This window comes from Stegostoma tigrinum, chromosome 2, assembly GCF_030684315.1.
Source record: "Stegostoma tigrinum isolate sSteTig4 chromosome 2, sSteTig4.hap1, whole genome shotgun sequence".
Lineage (NCBI taxonomy): Eukaryota > Metazoa > Chordata > Chondrichthyes > Orectolobiformes > Stegostomatidae > Stegostoma > Stegostoma tigrinum.
The window spans coordinates 109,338,240-109,355,563 of NC_081355.1; the positions used below are offsets into that span (position 1 = coordinate 109,338,240).

Below are 17,324 nucleotides of genomic sequence, written 5' to 3' on the forward strand. Positions count from 1 at the left end.
TTGTGCTCCAGGACTTGCACCACCCCTATCAAGCTCTTCCAATACGGTTACAACACTAATATTTACTTAACAGTGTGGAACGTTGCCCAGAAATGTCCTGGACAGAAAAATCAGGACAAATCCAACCCAGCCAATTAATGCCTCATTGGTCTACTCTCAATCGTCAGTAAAGCGATAGAATGTGCCATGAACAGAGCTAGCAAGTAGCACTTGCTCAGCAATAACCTGCTCAGTGATGCCCAGTTTGGGTTCCACCAGGGCCACTCAGCTCCTGATCTCATTACAGCCTTAGTTCAAACATGGACAAAAGAGCTGAATTCCCGAGGTGAGGTGTAATTCCCCTTGACATCAAGGCTGCGTTTGTCTGAATGTCTAGGAGCTCTGGCAAAACTGGAATTTGGGAGCAAACTCTCCTAAGTCAGAGTCATACCTGGCACATGGGAAAATGGTTGTAGTTACTGGATGTCAATCATTTCAGCTCCAGGACATCTCTGCAGGAGTTCTTTGGGGTAGTGTCCTAGGCTCAGTCATCTTTAGCTGCTTCATCAATGACCTTCCCTCCATCATAAGGTCAGAAGTGGGGATGTTTGGCAATGATTGAACAATGTTCAGCATCATTCATGACTCCTCAGACACTGAAGCAGTCCATGTATAAATACAGCAAGATCTGGACAATATCCAGGCTTGGGCTGAAAAGTAGCAAGTAACAGTCATGCTATTCAAATAGCACACGATGACAATCTCCAATAAGAGACAAACAATCTAACCAACATCCCTTGACATTCAAAGGATTCAATACCATCACTGAACACCCAATTATCAGCATCCTGTGGTTATCATTGACCAGAAACTAAACTAGATTATTCACTTGACTGCAAGAACAAGTCAGAGGCTAATGTAGTGAATAACAGATGCAGATGATACTAAGATTGGTGAAGGGGACCATCAGAAATTACAGCAGAATATAGATAGATTGGAGAGTTGGGCAGATAAATGGCAGATGGAGTTCAATCCAGGCAACTGCAAGGTGATGCATTTTGGATGATCAAATTCAAGGGTGAACTATACAGTAAATGGAAAAGTCCTGGGGAAAATTGATGAACAGAGAGATCTGGGTGTTCAGGTCCATTGGTCACTGAAGGTGGCAACACAGGTCAATAGGGTGGTCAAGAAGGCATACGGCATGCTTTCCTTCATCAGACAGGCTATTGAGTACAAGAGTTGGCAGGTCATGTTACAGTTGTATAAGACTTTGGTTCGCCCACATTTGGAGTAGTATGTACAGTTCTGGTCGCCACATTTCCAAAAGGATGTGGACGCTTTGGAGAGGGTACAGAGGAGGTTCACCAGGATGTTACCTGGTATGGAGGGTGCTAGCTATGAAGAGAGGTTGAGTAGGTTAGGATTATTTTCATTATAAAGACGGAGATTGAGGGGGGACCTGATTGAGGTCTATAAAATCATGAGGGGTATAGACAGGGTGGATAGCAAGAAGCTTTTTCCCAGAGTGGGAGACTCAATTACTAGAGGTCATGAGTTCAAAGTGAGAGGAGGAAAGTTTAAGGGAGATATGCGTGGAAAGTTCTTTACGCAGAGGGTGGTGGGTGCCTGGAACACGTTGCCAGCGGAGGTGGTAGACGCAGACACATTAGCGTCTTTTAAGATATATTTGGACAGGTACATGGATGGGCGGGGAGCAAATGGACACAGATCCTTAGAAAATAGATGACAGGTTAGACAGAGGATCTCGATCGGCGCAGGCTTGGAGGACCGAAGGGCCTGTTCCTGCGCTGTAATTTTCTTTGTTCTTTGTTCTTTGTTTCAACTCACCTCCAGACCCCCCCCCCCCCAAAGCTTGTTCCTCATCTGGAAGACATAAATGAGGAGTGTGATAGTATCCTTCATATTTGCATGGATGAGTGCAGCTTTAACAACACTTAAAAAGCCTGACACCATCCAGGACAAAGCAGCCCACTTCCACAAACAGTCACCCTTTCCACCACCAATGGTCAGCAGCAATGTGTACCATCAATTAGATGGACTGCAGAAATTCACCAAATATCCTCAGTTAGCATCTTCTGAACCCACAACCGCAACAATCCACAAGGAAAAGGGTAGAAGATTCTTGAGGACAACACCACTTACAAGTTCCCTTCCAAGCCACTTACCATCCTGGCTTGGAAATACATTATTGTTTCTTCACTGTTGCCAGGTCAAAATCCTGGAATTCCCTCCCTAACAGCATTGTGGGTCTAATTACAGCACACTGACTGCAGTAGTTTAAGAAGGCAGCTCGCCACTGTCTTGTCAAGGGAACTATGGAAGACAATAAATGTTGGCCCAGCCAGTGATGCCCATGTCCCATGAATGGTTTTTTTTGGAAAATCCTATTTGGCAAAACAACGAAGTAGCACAGCCCTGCTCCATTGCAATCAATGATAAATTTGAATTTGTTGAATTCTCACCACTGTGATCTTCATGGTCCTTTGGACCATTGCAGAATGACTCAGGAGATCGCTGTAAACATTTCAAACACTCAGTATCTTTCAGCACAGTTTGCATAATATTTCTGTTAAACACAATTCTAGTGCGAACGTTTGAATGGAGGCTTTTATTCAAATGTTTTGGAAAAAATTGGTTACATGTCGAGAGTTTGTGCTGATTTCTTTAAAAACATTAGTCGAGTAAACAATGGTGCAAGGGATTCCTGACATCATTTAGAACAAATCAAATGAATCTCCTTTCATAATGGCACAGCTCATTATCAAGAAAGGAAAAATAAACTATTTTACTAAATGCCTTCAGTCTTTGTTGGAGCTACAGTGCAAAAAGAAATGGTTAGTAAGTTTGCAGATCAAATCAAAATTGGTGGTGTAGTGGACAGTGAAGGTTATCTTTGGAGTACAGCGGGACCTTGAGCAGATGGGCCACAGAGTGGAAGATGGAGTTTAGTTCAGATAAACATGTGGTGCTGCATTTTGGAAAGGCATATCAGGGTAAGAGTTGTACACTTAATGGTACAGTCCTGTAGAGTGTTGCTGAACAAAGAGGCCTAATGGTGCAGGTTCGTAGTTCCTTGGAGGTTGAATTGCAGATAGACAGGGTAAATGAAGAAGGCATTTGGTCCACTTGCCTTTATTGATCAAATATGAGTAGAAGAGTTGTGATGTCATGTTGTGGCTGTACAGGACAGTGTTAGGCCACTTTTGGAAATATGTGTTCAAGTCTGGTCTCCCTGCTATAGGAGAGATATTGTTAAACTTGAACAGGTTAAGAAAAGATCAACAAAAATATTGCCAGATTTGGGGTTTAAGCTGTAGAGAGAGGCTGAATAGGCCAGGTCTATTTTCCCTGGAGCATTGGAGACTGAGGACTGATCTTGTAGAGGTTTATAAAATCATGAGAGGCATGGAGAGGGTGAATAGCCAAGGTCTTTATCGCATTGTAGGAGAGTCTAAAACTAGAAAACATAAGGTTATGGTGCGAACGGAAAGATTTAAAAGGGGCCCTTTGGGGGAACATTTCTACACAGAGGATGATGTGGGTATGGAATGAGCTGCCAGAGGGAGTGGTGGAGGCTGGTACAATTACAGTATTTAAAAGACATCTGGATGCTAAATGCTGGCAAATGAGACTAGATTAATTTAGGATATGTGGCCGGCATGGATGAGTTGACCCGAAGGGTCTGTTTCCAAGCTGTACATCACTATGACTCTATGATTCTACAATTGAAACTGCAGCATTCAACTAATAAAATATCTGGCACAGGATGACCCTGAGTCAGGGATGGAATGGGAGTGACATAAGCTGGCATCTAATGGAGCTGTGACTTGTATGCATGAGAAGATAGCAGCTCCTGTCTTGCTCTATCAAGCTGGCCTTACTTTCATGTCATAGCATTGTTTAAAATAAAGCAACCAGCCACTTACTGACAAGACAGACTGACTGATATTAAAATAGACTGCACCAGAATTTACAACAATAGTGACTGGACTTTATTTTGGCTGACTGCTGCTGTCTGGCACCATCCTGACTGCAAAAAGGAATTACAACAAATATAAGTAAAGGCTTAACACCATTTATACTAAATAGATTTTTACATTTGAAAATGAGAAACCTGTACAAATTGTTTAACTCAGCCACTTCTATGAAAGTTTTAAATTTTATATCAGGCGCTGTCAATAGCTTGGATGTGTAGGAGACATTAATTGTGTTGCTCTTGCTGGTACCGACCTTTTGTGACTAGTTTGGACTATTTTCTCAACAAATTAAGGTGGACATTCATAATTGGAGTATCCAGAGAAATTGTGGTCCCCATTGACCTCATTTGCATTTGTCAACGTGTGAGCCAGTGACTACTACAGAATTTATTTTTAATATTTATCAATGGGATGCAGCTGTCACTGGCTGGAGCAGTAATTGTTGCCTGTCCCTTACCCACAATAGTTGGTGGTGAGTTGCGTTCTTGAACTGTTGCAGTTCATCGAGTAGGTAAATTCCATTTGGGACAGAATTTGACCCAGTAACACTTAAGGAATGGCAATCTATTCCAAAGACAGTGAATGACTTGGAGGTGGTGGTGTGCCCATGTGTCTGCTCCCCTTGTCCTTCTAGATGTAAGTGGTCATGATTTTGGCAGATGCTGTCTGAGGAACCTTGGCGAATTTCTGCAGTCAATCTTGTACACACTAAGTGTCAGTCATGGAGGGAGTGGATGCTTGCTTCTTTACGTAGAGGGTGGTGGGTGCCTGGAACACGTTTCCAGCAGAGGTGGTAGAGATGGGCACAATAACATCATTTAAGATGTATCTAAACAGTTACATGAATGGGCAGGGAGCAGAGGGGTACAGACCCATTTCCTATCTACTAACCTCATCCCTCCCCTTTGACCTGTCCATTCTCCCTGGACTGACCTATCCCCTCCCTATCTCCCCACGTATACTCTCCTCTCCACCTATCTTCTCCTCGATCCATCTTTGGTCCGCCTCCCCCTCTCTCCCTATTTATTTCAGAACCCTCTCCCCATCCCCCTTTTCTGATGAAGGGTCTAGGCCCAAAACATCGGCTTTTGTGCTCCTGAGATGCTGCTTGGCCTGCTGTGTTCATCCAGCTCCACACTTTGTTATCTTGGAAAATAGGCTTCAGTTTTAGATAGAGGGACTGGGTCAGCGCAGGCTTGGAATGCTGAAGGGCCTGTTCCTGTGCTGCAATTTTCTTTGTTCTTTTGTTCTTTGTTCAGATGTGGTGCAAATGAAACAGGCTTCATCCTGGATGGTGTCAACCTTCTCAAGTGTTTTTGGAACTACATCCAACTGGGCAAGTGGGGAGTTTTCCATCCAGCTCCTAACTTATGCCTTATAGATGGTAAACTGGTTTTGTGGAGCCAGGAGGTGACTTATTTCCTGCAGTATTCCTAGCTACTGATCTGCTCTTGTAACCATTGGTTAACCATCCATCCATTAAATGGATAGTCAAGATCAGAATGTGGTCAATGGTAACCCACAGGAAGTCGATAGTGGGAGATTCAATGAAGGTAACACCATTGACTATCAAGGGGTAATAATTAGATTATCTCTGAGTGGAGATGGTCTTTGCATGGTACCTGTGTAGTCTGAATATTACTTTGCATTTTTCAGCCCAGATCTGGCTATGGTCCAGATTTTGTTGCACTTGAACATGAACAGCTTCACTACCTGAGGAATCACGAAAGATGCTGAACATCAGCAGATATCCCCAGTTCTGACTTAAATAATGGAGTGAAGGCCAGTGTAGCTGCAGATGGTTGGGCCAAGGATACCACCGTGAAAGAGTTCTGCAGCTGAGATGGCTGACATCCAGGAATAATAGCCATCTTCCTTCTGCCAGATATGACATCAACTAGCAGAGCTTTCGCCCCAGTTATCATCAACTCCAGTATGACTTGGGGTCCTTGACACCACTCTCAGTCAAATGCAGCCTTGATGTCAAGGGCAATCACTCTCACCCCATCTGTGAAAATTAGTTTTTTTGTCGGTGTTTGAACTGAGACTGTAATGAAGTCAGGAGCTGAGTTGCCCTGATGGAACCCAAATTAGGCGTCACTGGGTAAGATATCACAAAATAAGTGCTGCTCAGTGATGTTGTTAATGATACCTTTCATTACTTTGTTGATTCAATTTGGATCAGTAATGCATTTAGGAAAATTTAGACTGAGATTTATAAAATCTCATAGTTAAGTTGATCAGGGCAGAATGAGGTGACCCTGACAGAAAATCTAGAAACTCTGAATACACATAGTAGCAGATTTTTAACATTTTAGTTTCTATTTTAGCTAATTTGCCTAAAGACACCATACAAGATCACATGGTCAGCGCTGTTTCAGATATCAATTTCCCATCCATTTTCAGAGGCTTCTCAGAATCTGGTCCAGCCTGTGAAAATCTTTGTATTTTATTATCATTGTGGCGAATGAAAGAACCAAGAAGTAAATGGATTTCCAATATGTTATCACATTGTCACTGACATCTTCCTTTGGCACAATAGCCTTATTTACATATTTAAATAGAGACTTTCTCTCTATTGACCACCAACACATGAACATGAAAACACTACACTGTCTTTCGCCTACATAAACCTGCCAATAATCTCAGTGATGGTAGCATCACCGCACTGGTACAATCTTTATAATAGATACATAATTACATAGAACATAGAACAGTACAGGCTCTTCAGCCCACGATGTTGTGCCAACCTATTATTCCATTAAGGTCAATCTCCCCTGCATACCTTACATTTTACTATCCTCCATGTGTCAATCCAAGAGTTGCTTAAAAGTCTCTAAAGTGTCCGACTCTACTACCACTGCCGGTAGCGCATTCCACACGCCCACCACTCTCTGTGTGAAGAACCTACCCCTGACATCTCCCCTATATCTTCCTCCAATCACCTTTAAATTATGCCCCCATGTAACAGTCATTTCCATCCTGGGAAAGTCTCTGACTATCCACTCTATCTATTGCATCTCATCATCTTGTACATCTCTATCAATTCACCTCTCATCCTTCTATCGCTTCAGTGAAAAAAACCCTAGGTCCCTCAACCTTTCCTCATAAGACCTGCCCTCCAATCCAGGCAGCATCCTGGTAAATCTCCTCTGCACCCTCTCCAAAGCTTCCACAGCTTTCCAATAATAAGGTTTCCAGAACTTAACACAATATTCCAAGTGTGGTCTAACCAGGGTTTGAAAGAGCTCCAACATAACCGCATGGCTCTTAAACTCAATTCCCCTTCTGATGAAAACCAACACACCATACTGCTTCTTTACAACCCTTTTAACTTGGGTAGCGACTTTGAGGGATCTATAGACATGGACCCCAAGATCCTTCTGAGCCTCAACACTGCCAAGAATTCTGCCATTACCCCTGTATTCTACATTTAAATTCGACCTTCCAAAATGAATCACTTCACACTTTTCTGGGTTGAATTCTGCCACTTTGCCCAGCTCTGCATCCTTTCAATGTCCCATTGCAATCTACAACAGCCCTCCACCATGTCCGCAACTCCACCAACCTTCCTGTCATCAGCAAACTTCCTTACCTACCCTTCCACTTCCTCATCCAAGTCATTTATAAAGATTACAGAAAGCAGAGGTCCCAGAACAGATCCCTGCAGAACACCACTGGTCACTGAGTTCCAGGCTGAATACTTTCCATCTACTACCACCTTCTGTCTTCTATTGGACAGCGGGTTTTGTATCCAGGGATAGTAGGAAGTGCAGATGCTGGAGAATCTGAGATAATAAGGTAAAGAGCTGGATGAACACGGCAGGCCAAGCAGCATTAGAGGAGGAAGAAGGCTGACATTTCAGGCCTATACCCTTCTACGTCAGCCTTCCTGCTTCTCTGATGCTGCTTGGCTTGCCGTGTTCATCCAGCTCCACACCTTGTTATCCCAGTTTTGTACCCAGACAGCCAGAATTGCATGCCTCCTTACTTTCTGAATAAGCCTACCCCGTGGAACCTTGTCAAATTCTTTGCTAAAATCCATATACACCACATCCACTGCTCTACCTTCATCGGTGTGTTTTATCACATCCTCAAAGAATTCAATAAGGCTTGTGAGGTATGGCCTGCCCCTCACAAAGCCATGCTGACTATTTCTTCAAACTCTGCTTTTCCAAATAATCGTAAATCCTATCTCTCAATGTTCTCCAATGATTTTCCCACCACAGAAGCAAGACTGGCTGGTCTGTAATCTCCACGATTATCCCTATTCCCTTTCTTGAACAAGGGAATGACATTTGCCACCCTTCAATCTTTTGATACTACTCCAGTGAAGATGCAAAGATCATCGCCAAAGGTGCAGTAATCTCTTCCCTCATTTCCCATAAAACCCTTGGGTATATCCTGTCTGGTCGAGGGGACTTATCTATCCTCGTGTTTTTCAAAATTTCTAGTACATCCTCCTTCCTATTATCAACCTGTATGAGCATATCAGCCTGCTTCACACTGCCTTCACAAACGACAAGTTCCCTTTCACATAGTGAATACTGAAGCACAGTATTTATTAAGGTCCTCCCCCACCTTCTCTGACTCCTTACACAAGTTCCTTCCATTATACCTGATTGGCCCTACCCTCACTTGGCTATCCTCTTGTTCCTCACATAAGCAATTCAAACGTCCATCTGATGAAACTACATTCTCGTAAACTTTGGGACCCTAGCACCTCCACATTATTTTCTTTTGATTAAATTGGATCGGAAATTGGCTTGCTGAAAGAAGACAGAGGGTGGTAGTTGATGGGAAATGTTCATCCTGGAGACCAGTTACTAGTGGTGTACCGCAAGGGTCGGTGTTGGGTCTACTGCTGTTTGTCATTTTTATAAATGACCTGGATGAGGGCGTAGAAGGATGGGTTAGTAAATTTGCAGTCAGTGGAGTTGTGGATAGTGACGAAGGATGCTGTAGGTCGCAGAGAGACATAGATAAGCTGCAGAGCTGGGCTGAGAGGTGGCAAATGGAGTTTAATGCAGACAAGTGTGAGGTGATGCACTTTGGTAGGAGTAACCAGAAGGCAAAGTACTGGGCTAATGGTTAGATTCTTAGCAGTGTATATGAGCAGAGAGATCTCGGTTCCATGTACACAGATCCTTAAAAGTTGCCACCCAGGTTGACAGGGCTGTTAAGAAGGCGTACAGTGTTTTAGCTTTTATTAATAGGGGGATCGAGTTCCAGAACCAAGAGGTTATGGTGAAGCTGTACAAAACTCTGGTGCGGCTGCACTTGGAGTATTGTGTACAGTTCTGGTCGCCGCATTATAAGAAGGATGTGGAAGCTTTGGAAAGGGTGCAGAGGAGATTTACTAGGATGTTGCCTGGTATGGAGGGAAGGTCTTACAAGGAAAGGCTGAGGGACTTGAGGCTGTTTTCATTAGAGAGAAGAAGGTTGACAGGTGACTTAATTGAAACATATAAAATAATCAGAGGGTTAGATAGGGTGGATAGGGAGAGCCTTTTTCCTAGGATGGTGACAGCGAGCACGAGGGGGCATAGCTTTAATTTGAGGGGTGAAAGATATAGGACAGATGTCAGAGGTAGTTTCTTTACTCAGAGAGTAGTAAGGGAATGGAACGCTTTGCCTGCAACGGTAGTAGATTCACCAACTTTAGGTACATTTAAGTCGTCATTGGACAAGCATATGGACGTACATGGAATGGAATAGTGTAGGTTAGATGGGCTTGAGATCGGTATGACAGGTCGGCACAACATCGCGGGCCGAAGGGCCTGTACTGTGCTGTAATGTTCTATGTTCAATCCTGAGCATATAGAAAGTGCAGGAAATATGTGCTGATGCTTTGTTACTCGTGTTTATGGCATTATGGGTCTATGGCCCTTGACACTGTGGCTTGTGCATGAAAGGACACCACTGCTACAGAGATCTCTAAAAGTAAGCTTCTATATCCTTCATCCAATGTCCAATGAGTGAGTATTGGGGGGAAATCAACACACTAAATAATCTCCAAGAAATTGATTAAGAATTGGAAAATAAACTATGAATGAAAAATAGCAAGGAAGATAAAGGTGGACTGAATAGTTATCGTATATCATCAATACAAGAATCACCACCCATTCACCATCATGGCCACCATCAGCATGATCAACACAGTTTGATCATAATCAAAATCATCTCGATCATCATCAATATTATCTTCATTACCACCATTATTATCACTGTAATCATCATCATATAAATGGATAAAGACAGCAGAAAGATGCAGCACTGAGGAATTTGGATCCTTGTGCATGAATTGCAAACAACTAGCAACCATTTCAGAGAATAATAGGGAAAGTGGATGGAATGTTGGCCTTTATTTCAAAGGGAATGGAGTATAAAAGCAGAGAAGATTTGCTAAAGCTAAATAAGGTACTAGTCATTCCACAGCTAGAATAATGTGAATGAATTTGAGCCCCTTATCTCAGGAAAAATATACAAGCACAGGGGACAATCCAGAGAAGGTTCTCCAGTTGGTCCCAGAAATGGAGGAGAGGTTGAGCTTATATTGATTGGAATTTAGAAGAACGAAAGGAAACCTCATTGAAACGTTCAAGATTCTTAAGGCCCTTAACAAAGCAGATTCAGAGAGGTTGATTCCATTTGTGGGAGAGTCCAGTATCAGAGGGCATAATGTCAGAGTAAGGGGGCACACATTGAAGACAGAGATGAGGAGCTTTTTTTCTTTCAGAGGGTAATGAATCTGTGAAAGTTGTAACAGAAGAATGCAGTTGAGTCTGGGCCATTAAGTATATTCAAAACTGAGATCTACAGACTTTTGTTTAGTAAGGGAATCAGGCGCTACAGGTAAAAGGCATGAAAGTGATAGATTATCAGATTAGCCATGATCTCCTTGAATGGTAGAGCAGATTAGAAAGACTAAATGACCTACTTCTGTTTGTACATCTTATTGTCTTATCACTAACATCATTGCCTTGTGTCTAAGATTTGCTGTGGTGGATCTGCAGGAAATTATAAAAGAGGTATAAATGGTGAAGAATGACTTCCTCTGGATCAATGCTGCTGAGTGAATATGTGAAAGGTTCTGTCGTTGTGATCTTTCAAGGTGACCAAATGCTTGTCATCTCCTCTCGGTTTGTCTCCCTGGATCTGATGCTGGAGACTGAAGTTTGAGATTCAACTGACTGGATAAGTTTATTTTGAATAATTGACATCATCACAACTCAATTCAAAGATATTCTAAGTCACAATTTTACTGTTTTTTTTTGGTTTGTGTGCAATTCCAGACATTGGGCTAAATTATGAAGAAATTAAGAGGCTGCGTAAACTGTGAGATTAATGACAGTGAACATGGGCACTGACATCTACGCTACAGTTGCTGATACTGTGACTTCTGGAGGCCAACTGTTTGGAAGTTCATTGCAAGAGGAAGCAGAATCATGAAGCTCATCTGTCCAAGAAAATGGGTCGGAGAAACAAAGGATGGTAAATGGCACTTTTTCAGCCCACCATCTTCCTCTACACTAAAAGCAGTAAGAATTACTGTGCCGGGGTGCGACACCCAAATCATACCATATGATGTTGGACACAGTTGAACTGCATAGCACAAAGCATTGGCTTATGGGTTAGAAGGCCTGGCCCTGATTAACTCTGTACATTGTATATAAACTGGAATGTTATTCCAGCATTCTAAAATAATATCTAATTGGAAGAAAGCGATAAATGAACCACTGGTTTCGCTGAAATCCTGAAATTTTATATTTATTCACCACATTTGCATCAACTTCTTTTTTTAACAGCCATACAAATGAGCACAATAGTTTTTTCATGCAGGGAATTGAATATATTTCAATTATGTATTTGAAAATTCCCAAAAGGAGGAACCAATTGCAAATTAGATTTTTATTGTTGAATCATAAAATACATGGCAGTTTCACGACACAGTGAATTTGCAATGTGTCTCTCTCACAATACTATGATTAATTATCACTTAAATGAGTAACTTATCTTTACCACCTGCAGACTGCACGGCTCCTACATGCTTCCTGCAGTGAACCAGAAGCATTCCATGCATTTTAATTTCTATTTCATATTCACCAGCAAGCAGCAAGCGAGAAAGCTTGAAATCATTTCCAGTACTTAGTGGATTTGTATTCTAGGTGCAACAAATATTTTACAAATAAAATCTGCACTTCAAATAGTATGCAACCAGACCACATCAGATCATTAGCTTCCGATATGATGGAAACAGTAATGAAATTTAACAATTAACCTTCAAAATTTGTTTTAATGATTCTATTGTAGCTGCAAATATAATATAATTCAGGTGTAGGAAAGACAAATAACTCAGAATTAACGAATTAAAGAAAATTCAGAAATAAAGATCCTTCAGTTCATCAAACGTACTCCACATAAAATTTATGTTTGGCTGTGCGATCAACTATCTTGTCCACAATATCTACTGATTGATCTCTCGTTTTAAGAAATACCAAGAAGCTAAAATTCCATTGTAGAAATTAGAGAAACAAACATTTGCTGCCTTAAGGAAGGATATAAAACAAATATCAGTGGCCTTGCACCTGATTTGAACTTGCTCCAACACCTCCTGAGGTTATACTCAGAACAGGAATCCCCTGCTCTCTCTTGGTACAGCCCTCTTTGCAGCATTTATTTGATTGCCACCTCATCAATTCAGATGTGTTCTGTCTTTAGCGTGATATTATCATTGTACGCCTGTAAAATCCGGTCATCTCGTATTCCCATGGGTATGCAACCAGCAGAACTATTATTAAAGTGTTGTGTCTGACCTCATGGGATGATTTCAGAGAACTTTGCGTAGAAACGGAGCATCACTGCATTCATAAAGCAGGCAAGATGAGCTCAAATGCTGTACCAAATGCACAGCAAGATAGTTTGCATAACACAGTTTTGTGTCATTTTCTAACATCCTTCGTGGTTGCTTAAAAATATCTTGTATGGCAGTGAAAAGATTTCAGCAACAACTCAAACGCACATAGAGAAGAGAACTTTTCTATAGAGAATAATTCGGGTAAGTCCAAGTCACGTATGCGCCGGGCTGAGACATTAAATTCAAGTCCTTCACTATCATCCAGAAGAATTTCCAGAATTGCATCCTCTATAATTTGGCCATCATAACAACAAAGGGTTTTCTGAGCAAAAAAAAAGGACTATTATTAAACAAATTCATTGCCAAGCTTACCAGATGGCTTTGTAAGCTTCACCAAATTCCAGCTTTTGCAGTACCCTCCTCCTCTTTGTAATCACTTTGCTGTCCACCCTTTCCATCTCTTCATGATGATGCTTATCAAACTCCTGAAATGAATTTCAGATTGCCTGAGATCTGTTCAGAGACATGGAGCACTGATTACAAGAGGCAGTTGTAATATCCAAGTTATTATTACTACTGGCTGGAAAACAAACATTGACTTGTGGTGCTGTTAATTACAAATAAGCAGTAGAAGATGAACACACACGTACACACATACATCCCAAATGTATACTGGGTGGCCTTCTAAAGGGGTCAAGAAATTTAGCAGAGGATTCCAGGATAAACGGGGTTTATAGTTCATGAATGAACCAATTGACATCTCATCGTCAATTAAATAAACTATGAACTGCCAATGGCTTCCGACTTAATCTAGGAAGATTGTCTCACAGCCAGGAGATGAGCCTCTTCCACAGTAAAGTGGGCCCAACTGCCGTGGTTCCTGCTACAATGAGTCACATTAAATGCAGACCATTCCCTTCCATTTCATACAGGTAGGACATGAGGCTGTGTATAAACTGTAAATCCAATGACCTTTCCAAATCTTATAATTCCAGAAAACTGCTGCTTTCTTTCCTGGTGCTGCTGGTTGCCGATGGGAGGGGGGATGAATGCAGTGGCTTGATTAATTAAACTGTCCATCACCTACTTTATATGTCTTCTTCTTTCTTTGTGAGATGTGGGCATCATTAGCAAGGCCAGAATCTGTTGCGCATCCCCAACATTGCTGTTGCCTGGAGTCACATGTAGACCAGACATAAAGGAATATAGACTGCCTTTCCTCAGGGGCATTTGTAAAAATCCACCCTGTTTACAACAATGGTGGTTGTTATGGTCACTGTCTCTGAGACAAGCCTTACATTCCAGACTTTTATTAATTGAATTTGAATGACACTAGCTGCTGTGGTGGGATTTGAGCCCATGGTTCCAAAAAGCATTAGTTTGGACTACTGAGCCAATGATATTACCACTATACCACCATTTCCCCCATTGATTGATATGCATATTACTACTGGTGATACTGCAAAATTATGTAAAGCCTAAGCAGTTAGACATTACAATCTTGACAGCCATTCTCATATGGGCCATCTGATTGGTGGTTATATATATGAATATGACTGTTACTTCACATTCTCCCTTGTGGATTGCAACTGTGAGAGGTGTGTGCTTTTAAATATCATGTGATAGACATGGTAATGATAGCTGATGATTTGCAACTATCACAGTGTGATAATTAAACTAACACCCAGAACATAAAAATGAGATGTGGGTTATATAGTACTGAAATATTCAATTAAATCTTGTTACAGCACCTGATGTCTGCAAATGTATATTATAATCATAGATACTTCCTCGTCCGGGCTCCAGCTAAATAATTTGGATGCACAATACATGCTTTCCTCTTCATGTTATGTTGCAAGAGGTCTTGGCAAGAGAGATACTGAGTCCTTCATATTATTAGGTCACATGCCATGTTATAGTGATAGCATCAAGAACATGTCTTTTAAAAGTATATTACATATTTGTTGAGAGAAATAACACATCACCTTTCTCCAAAAGAGTAGAAATCCATGTGTTTTAATTCAATAGTTGTATAGATATTTAAAAAGTGTTTACAAGTTTAATCATTCAAAACTGCAATACAATGTTTTGGAGGTTGGGCAACTTGTGATCATCATGCAAATGTATGTATCATTTTAGATCGCTCTTGGCTGACAGAATCAAATATTAATTATTCAAAGTGAAATTGTAAACAAACAACTTGGGACCAACAGTAGGCCACACAACAAAACCCCCAAACCGTTCCATGATATAATTAGTACATGGCTGATGTACCTCACTTACACTGACCCACCTTTGATTCATGTCAGGCAATGTCCTTACCAAATAAAAGTCTTTTGATTTCAGCCTGTAACATTTCAATTAACTCAGCATTGGCAGTCACATAGGGAAAAGGGTTTCATCTTTTCACCATCCCTTTGTAAATGTGGTCATACCTCCAATTTTAAAACTATGGCCCGTTATTGCATTATGTTATGCTCCTCATGTAAATTCTATACCCACAGTCATAGCCAATCCCTTGACATCGACATTTCATGTGGCCTTGCTGGTCTCATCCCATCAATTATAGGGAAGATGATTTTAATCACTTGTGTATCACTATCTACTTTGTCTTTTTGAATCTGTTATGGAAAATATGATCCTCCAATAAAAGACATTACAACAATTGACAATAGTTTCATGTGACAACTAATTGAGCTTTTAATTCCAAAATTAATTGAATTCAAATGTCACCATCTGCCATGGAGGAATTTGAGCCCTGACCCCAGCGAATTAGCCTGTATCTCTGAATTAATAATCCAGTAACAAAACCACGATACAGTCACTTCCCCTCTTCTGGCACAGTCCCTCTTTCATTCACATCAACGGGCATCACACTTCGCAAAGATCCAAGCCTCATCTCCTTTGTCCTTGCAAATGACTCTGATCTCCAGAGTCTTTGAACGTGTTTTCCATTTCTTAAGTCTCCGAACCATTCCCTCCAACCAGGTTTCAACCCCAGCCACAATGCTGACTCATCAATATCCTGAATGACTATCTATGAGACTGCGAAAAAGGTAAGCTTTCCCTTCACTTCCTTCTCAAGCTGTCTACAGTCTTTGAGAAAGTTGACCTCATCATCTGATTCCCGTATCTGTGCACTGTCAACCAGCTCGGTGAGACTGATCTTACCTGTTTCCGTTCTCATCTAACTGTAGCCTGAAAAATCTCTTACAATGGCGCCTCTTCATGCTCTCAGCCTGCTACCTCTGGTATTTTTCAAGCACCAGTGTTTGACCCCCTTCTATTTCTCACCTACATGATAACTAACGCTCCCTCCCAGCAGTGTGGCTGCTCTGAGAGTCGGCTCACAGCTAGCAACATGCTGCTGCTGTTTGTGGCATTGCCTTGTGCCATGCCAGAGAAAACCAAAATTAATGGGAACACTGATGATTATCATCAACAAAATCATCCAAAGGCACAGGTTTTGCATGTACCCAGCAACTACGTTTACTTCAAGTATGGTTCTGTAATGGATTTGGTGAGATGTAACAAAACTCTATGGATTAAGTGATCCAAATTGACATGTTTATTGGCAGTTATGAATATATCTATGTGTAAAGTAGCGATGAAAATAATAAGCAGAAAATTTATGTATTGAATGTTAACTATATGTTAAACAGTAGATAACTATTTGCATATATGCAAACACACAAAGCAGTAAACGTATATTAACAATGAGCTTCACACAATTTGTGTAATAAGAACCCTGCTTTACAACAGCTGGTCTCGAGGACTTGAAGTTCCTGGCACCGTTCCCAATCCCGGTCCAAGATGAAGTCTGACAGCAGGTAACACTCGTATAGAAAAAACAAAGTAAACGCTTCGGGATCTGAGGAAGGGCCACTGGACCCGAAACATTAACACTGTTTATGCCTTCACAGATGCTGCCAGACCTGCTGAGCTTTTCCAGCAACTTTGTTTTTGTTCTGGATTGACAGCATCTGCAGTTCTTTTGGTTTTTAACACACGTTTGGAGTAACAAGTCTCACTGCCTTCATACAGTCGCAAATCCCAGCCTGAGGTAAAGTCTCTGAATCAGGCTAAGTCTCTGATATTAGTATTATTCTGTATCTAAGGTTACATACTGTTTCATCATCCTGTGGCACTTTCTTGTACTTTTCCAGATTTTCCTTGGTACAGAAAAACATCTCCAGGTGGCTCAGTGTGATGGCCCAGCACAATTCTCACAGGCAGTTTAGCATCATGTATTAAAACAGGCTGTTTTTGCATCAGGCCTGTTTTCCACGTACTTTTCCACTTTATTTCAATTGCTCATTGTCATGTCCAATTCGCCCTCAACAAGCTGTTCTCAAGCGATCCTTTTCAATCCTGCCACTACACCTCAACACCTTCTCTCTCCAAATTTCTGCTGCCTGTATGGCAACTCAAAGGAATTCCTTTCTCTAACACCGCTCTGTTCACTAACTGACATTGCATGAACAGGT

At 41.4% G+C, this 17,324-nt stretch overlaps 1 long non-coding RNA gene across 1 annotated transcript in view; it reads right to left on the reverse strand.

The window, feature by feature from the left end:
- LOC125448570 (uncharacterized) overlaps window positions 1–17,324 on the reverse strand; it is a 54,707-nt gene that overhangs the window by 12,575 nt on the left and 24,808 nt on the right. Inside the window, exon 2 of the long non-coding RNA XR_007246735.2 lies at window positions 13,210–13,350. This is a non-coding gene — a long non-coding RNA (uncharacterized LOC125448570). The remainder of the gene's footprint in view (window positions 1–13,209; window positions 13,351–17,324) is intronic.